Source organism: Camponotus vicinus, unplaced genomic scaffold, assembly GCF_025532165.1.
Source record: "Camponotus vicinus isolate PSW18456_S1 unplaced genomic scaffold, iyCamVici1.0 SCAF_10, whole genome shotgun sequence".
Taxonomy (NCBI): Eukaryota; Metazoa; Arthropoda; class Insecta; order Hymenoptera; family Formicidae; genus Camponotus; species Camponotus vicinus.
The window spans coordinates 4339491-4346453 of record NW_028141946.1 but is presented as its reverse complement, the minus strand read 5'-3'; the positions used below and the strand labels follow the sequence as shown (position 1 = coordinate 4346453).

Genomic DNA, 6963 nt, shown 5'->3' with positions numbered 1-6963 from the left:
TCCAAAGGCCAAGGTATATAGAAAATAACAAGTAATTAAATGGATTAGCTATCAGTTTAGAATTAATGTAATTTAATTACAAGCTTTTGTTGTGCAAAGAAATAGCTATAAGAAAGAGTACGTCGATCTCTGAGAGTTGGTCACGCATGTGCGTGAGTGATCTCGATGACTTTAAAACCAGCACAGTCAAGAGAAATCAGAGTTGATTAACTTGCATCGAGGAATCTCAGCCTGATGGAAGAGTCGCACGTATATGTACCACGTCGTGAGAGACGTTAGAAGTGTAATAAATAAAACTGACAACGAGATAATAGACAAATTGGCCCTAAACACATCCGACTCGTTAGTGGAGTATCAGAAGGTCGGTTTCGTCGTCGTGGAGGGAGGTGACCGTACTTTCCATCGTTTCGTTCCAGGAGAAAACAAAGACGTTTCAAATCTCTTGTATAAATGCACGTTAAAAAAATTATATTTAATTATAAAAAATTAGCTAAAATAATCACACCTAATTATTGATACTGAGAACTGTCTTATTGTTCGGCATGTCTCTGAATATATCCTGATAATGAAAATAAATATGAGGGTTGTCGACCTGATGTATTCGTTGTAGCTCAACGTTGCGATCATTTCCAAGCGCAATTCAACAATAGCCTTCCACGCTAGGACGACCGAGAGATTTGAGATATGCAATTACTTCTAAACCGGATAAATGTCTTTTATCCGCGAATCAACCGTCATCCGTCGTCATATTTTATTTTTCTCGTGAAATCTCTTCGCTTCGCATTCATTCGAGACAAGATAAATCTATTTATTATACAAATTATAAAAAGATATTATGACATATGTTTTTATATTTTTTATTAATCTATTTATTTCTAAATTGCATATATCATGTAACCTCTATATCCTGTCAATTAAAAAATTTGCACACGCACACACACAATGTAAAAATAACATAAGTTTCTATGATCAATGAGATCGTTTTAGATGGAATTTCTGGGTTTAAAATAGTTGCATAAGCAGCTTAATTTTGTTTTTAGCTCAATAGATAAGATCTTAATATTTAAGAAGAAAATAATATAAGAAGTCCTAAAGTATTTCCATTTTTTATTTACAAATTTTTAACATTTGAGAATTTTTTCTTTAAAATTAAATTATTTTATTTAATTTAATGTTTATATAATTTAAAACAACAAAAAGGCGAAAACTGTGATGTGCAATAAATGCAATCTTGACTTGCGTTCCTTACAATAATAGAATTGCTTACAATTATTTCTATGTAACTAGTATATTAATCGCTATCGTGTCCAAGAGCGATTCCTTCTCGGAATGGCAGCTAATTCACACGCACTATATATACCGAATTCCTTGAAGCTAATTAGATGTAAAATATTTGTGATTAAATGCATAACATTCATGCACTTCTTTTTGCAAAACATATTTTCAAATCAATGACGTACAAAGTAATCTACAAACATTTTTTGGCATTTATATTTGTCAATATATGATTATGTACATTTGACACATGATAAGATGTGTACATGTGTGTGTGTGTATGTGCATACGTACATATATAGATGTAAATTGATCGTTTTATTCACTAAATTATCTTAGCCTCACGTAAAGTAAAATATCATGGATGGAATATACATTTTTAAATTGATATATATAAATGATATTTTGATATGAAAATAACCTGGTAGGATCTGATATTCATAAGGTCAAGGCATATTATCGTGCACGCATATACGAGCTCTTCATGTATATCTATACGCAACCAGCCGTACTACTTACTCTATTTGCTCTCTTCAGGTTTGTTATTCATGCACGTGTTTTGCCATGCAGGCACATAGTTGCAATTTATGAACGAGTGACATTTATTTTCATTATATTCTATCGATGTATTTGATAATAATATAATAATTTTTATTTTATTGTTAGAATCATTAATAGCTATGATTAGATAGTTATAATTAATAGATAATTACAAGTGAATAAGCACATCTAAAAGAAGTTTTAAAATCTTTATAAATATTATATATAAACTTTTGGATAAATATTTTTAAAATATGTGAATTTTTTAAACTTTTTTTTTACTAAAAATTAAACTTGTGCTGGAAGAAAAAATATTGCTCTAAAATATTGTCTCTTGTTTTATTATGCATATTTAAGAGATGCAAAGAAAGTAAAGAAATTATATTCTGTTGTTCATGTATGAAAAAACAAGGTCATAATCTTACACGATAACTATAACCAGTTATTTCCAGTACAAGCGAAATTAATTTGATTAGAGAAAAATTTTTAAATTATGAGAAACCGCATCGAGAGGTTGAGCTTTAGACATTTTATTTGTTTGTAATTTATCGATGCTCAGGTGTTTGTACACAATTCAACTATCTAATAATTGAATATACTAACATTCAATGGATCTCATATCTCACATTACTGACTAACGAATAAAAATGTATTATAAGTAGAAAAAGTAAGAATAGGAAGCTTCTTTAAAAAAAAAAACATATACGTATATATTTAATTAAATTTAATACGTATATATTTAATTCAAACAATATTTCATAAATTTTTTAAGCATTTTTACTCTACATATCTCGATATGTTTGGAGAAAAAATAAGAATATTCGAATTGCTTTTTTCATCTTTATTTACCTAGACAATCTTTAAGTGTTCCACTCGTTATATCGTTATAAAAGCGCGCGCAAAACGTACATGTAACCACTTGCGCTTGATATACAAATCTTCTGTGTCTATTAATGCGCGAGTCGGATCTAAGTGGGCCGTAAGTAGGAACAAAAAGAGCTAACAAGCAATAGAACCTTGCATGCTAATGTTTAACGAAAGCGCGACCCTGATCTTGCTCAAATTGATTCTATCAAATAGCTGTCTCAAGGTCTGTTTACTTATTTTAGGAATATAACGTTGTGCAACGGAATTTTCCTCGTTTATCTGATAATGTAGATCTTTCTCGACTTTGAATGTTTTCGTGGAAGCGATCGGAATATTGTTCTTGATTTCTTGACTGCATCTTGGTGCATGCAAAAAAATCTTGAACAAGAATTTTGGAAATTATTATATATGTAGTTTAAAATATTTCATAAATAATTTAAAAATATATAAAGCTTCGAAAAAAATCGCGATATTAAAATCAGAGAAACAAGAAAATCACCATTCCAAATCTCGTCTCTTTTTATTCATTGTTTGATTTATTTTCTAACTTCTAGTTAAAGCATGCATCTTGTTTCTAATTTACCGATTAGCTTGATTGAAAAACGATTAAATAATTGTCGCTAATCACGACGGACTCATTATTACTCGATGCTTAAAATGTTTCATTTAACGATATTAACGACCGTTTAAAAGACTCACACAGCGTAAGATTATTACTGGATACGATAATTGCTGCTAAAATATACGACCCACATGTTACGTCATTGGTGGTTCATGTCCTGTTTAAGCTTCTTCGTGCTGGATTTTTATTTGCGTTACAACACTCGCAATATCAGATTATTTAGCAATGACGCGGTCTCTGCTATATCAAGCAAAATGATAAGTATTCGAGCTGCTCTAGTAAAGTTTTACCATTGCAATCATTTAATATTCAAAATCTACATAGCAAAAGATAGCATTTCAGTTTTTTTTTAAATTTTTTATATTTAGATATCGAATGTAAACTTAAGAGTTTAGCTATCTTCCTAAACATTATTTAAAATATTATTAATTGTTTAAAATATTATTATGTTTATAATTTATAATAAGTTATATAACGTTTTTTGAGAAGAATTAAATATTAAAATTATCTTTTATTAATAAGATGTTTCTAATTTTATACAATATAAACAAATATTTATTTATTAAACATTGCTATTTAAAAAAAAGAAAATATGGCCACTCTTGATAAAAAATTACATAAATATTCTGTAAGATTTAATTTTCCAGATTAAGAGTGCCTGATAGTATAAATTTCCATGATTTTATTACCAATAAATAAAGTTAGTTCAGAATTAAATTATGAATAAAAAAAAAAGATTATAGAAAAAAATTCTCTACATTTACGATCGTTGATAATTATTTTTTATTACAAATTAAATCTCAGTTACTGTTGTAGATGGCATGGAATGCTTCAGCAACGAGCAATCTTCTCTACTCAACTTTTCTCCTGTATCTGCGACAGATGGCAGTAGCACATACATATAGTGAGTCTTAAAATTTATTTTTATACTATCTAGCTATATTTTTTTATATTTCCGATATTTAAAATTAAATAAATATATGTGCATATCATGCTGAAATAAAAAGAATAAAAAATATTATTATTCAATGTGAAAAAGAAATGGATAGTGACTGTAAATTATTTTTTTTTAATATTTTCTTTCCAAAAATGTTTATACATATATATATTTTAAGATTATAATTTTGACAGCAAAATTACTTATAAGATAATATATAATTTCTTTACGTGAGAAAGATATTCAATGTTACTTTATATCGCTAACATTTGCATTAATGCTCTTTTGCTCTTTTTAATAAAACTTAGATTTCAGTTTTGCAAAAATAAAATGTTTGTGCACAAACGTTTAATAGTCTCACGGTTGATTCGCAAAATTTATGATAATTAATACTGAGGTCAGGAAAGTGTCGCAAAATATTCCGTTTGACAAGAGTCAATAAATGTATACTTTGGCAGCCAATAGATAAGATTGGCTTCATTATTACATATATTTATATTGTATTAGATTCATTATTACATATATATGTATTTATTATTGCACATATATTTATACATCGACTAGCATTTTAATCATAGTTAACTTAAATCATCATATTAATATTAGAACAATACTAAAATATAATATACAACAATAATAAAAAATACATGTTTAGATAAATTACATGAGAATGAAATATAATAAATTGCTAAAACTTTGGTTCTTAATTTTTTGTTCAGAGAGATATAAGCTGTTACAGATTAAACATATTTTCTTCATATTATTAAATTTATATGAAAATCATTTATAATTTTTTTGAAATATACATATGTATATCTGGATAAATTATATACGATGAAATTAATTAAATACAATACAATAACTAGAATGTATAAATACAATACAAATACAATAACTAGAAAAATTTAAGAAATTATTTGCAAATAAATACAAATAAAAATTCAAGAAACTATAATCTTTCAGATTTAATTTCAGTGATTTCATAAATTTCAGATATGTTAAATTTTTGTTTAAATTATAGTAATAAAAACTATTTTTTATATATTTCTTTGTACATTGATAATGTTCAACCATATGCGACATATTACATATCATTTTTATTTATATAAAGTATGCAGTTTCAGATATTTCCTATCTCGCTTTATTATATTTTTTTATTTCATTATATAATATTTCACATTTGAGAAATATTATATAATAAAATAAAAAGTATAATAAAAAATATAATCTCTGTAATTTGATAATTTTGATAATAACAGGTGATCATAGAATTTATCATTTTTATTATCGTTTTATTTTATCTTACGTACAATGTACGTTGAAAATCAAAAAATATAGCTGTCAGTGAGTAGACAACGCTTAATCTGCGTAGGTTCGTTAATGACGCGTCTATCCTACGCGCAACTTCCTGACGAGGGTCCAGGCAACTCTTACGCCTTTCCGCTAATTATTAGCCGAGCGCGTGAATCGCGTGACCAACGTCGTCTCACAAGAGCCGCGAACCCGGAACTATTTTCTACACGCGGGTTCTCTCCGCTCCCTTGCGTTCGCCGTCGTGAATATTTTTTTCATTTTAGCCCTCAACGCCGGTCGTCGCCGGTGAGAGGCTGCCAATTGCGCTAAGTTCTCGTGGGCGGAGCTGAACACCAGGGAACAAGTGAAATTGTATCGCGTTCGGGGTTCCAAATAGAAAGTATCGTAGCCTTTCCATGCTCGGCAAACTACAATGTAGTCGGACTAATTCTAGATATATGGGTGTCTTTTCAAAAGGAATTGAGATAAATTTGTAAAAAAGAATTTTGGAGTTAGATTATTATTTTATAAAATTGTAATTTCTTGCATTGCTGTTTGTTTTATTAATAATTACGTAAAAGGTAAATATTGAAAAATTTACATAAGAGAATTGTATTGTTTAGCATTTTGAAAATTTTGATTAAACAGGATTTAAACTGTCATCAGGTTTCTTATATTTTATTCAATTATTAGTATCATATATAAATATAAGTATATTCTTTTTTTTTCTTTTTTTTAATATTCTCCTGTAAAAGAGTCTCAAAGCTGAAAAGATGCATATCCATTGTATAAAAAAGAAATTAATGACACATCTTATGTCATCGTTTCCCAACCTTTCATAATCGGGGATCGTTATCGAAAAAGATAGTCGGCCATCTATATTCGGTGTATTACGTAAAGCAATCGATGAATTCATCTGCGATGATGACCTGTACATGCTTTGGCAAAAAACCGAGAGTGGAGAAAAATTGCCTTAGGCAATTTCGAATACGCATCATTGACTACTTATTGTCAATAAAATCAGTGCGTTCAATTATCACGTACATTATCGTGCGATGTAAAATATATATCGGAATCAGAAAAGAAAAATCGCAATTTTATTATCGATGAAATTCACGGTAAATAATGTTATTCTTACACCTTTATATTTGCAGTTATTAACGATAAATTATATATGAAAACCAACATCTCACCTTTTCGCACATTATGCGTATCGCTTCGTTAAGCGTTACCTAATCGAAAAGCGTTTTTTAGATTCGTATCCTGTGTTATTCATCGATTCCCGCGCCAAATCGTTTGCACACATTCTATTCCGCCGATATCCTGGCGGCTGCTCAGTTATGTAAACGAAAAAGTTACGCTACCACGTCTAATTTTCCTCGCGCGTCCAGATCCGCAGCAATTTCTGAACGGATTATGCAACCATCTC

At 28.8% G+C, this 6963-nt stretch overlaps 1 protein-coding gene across 1 annotated transcript in view; it reads left to right on the top strand.

The window, feature by feature from the left end:
• Rhogef64c (Rho guanine nucleotide exchange factor at 64C) overlaps positions 1-6963 on the top strand; it is a 105831-nt gene that overhangs the window by 24511 nt on the left and 74357 nt on the right. The window contains exon 2 of the mRNA XM_083080501.1: positions 4121-4208. The gene's annotated coding sequence lies outside the window, so the exon portion shown is untranslated. The remainder of the gene's footprint in view (positions 1-4120; positions 4209-6963) is intronic.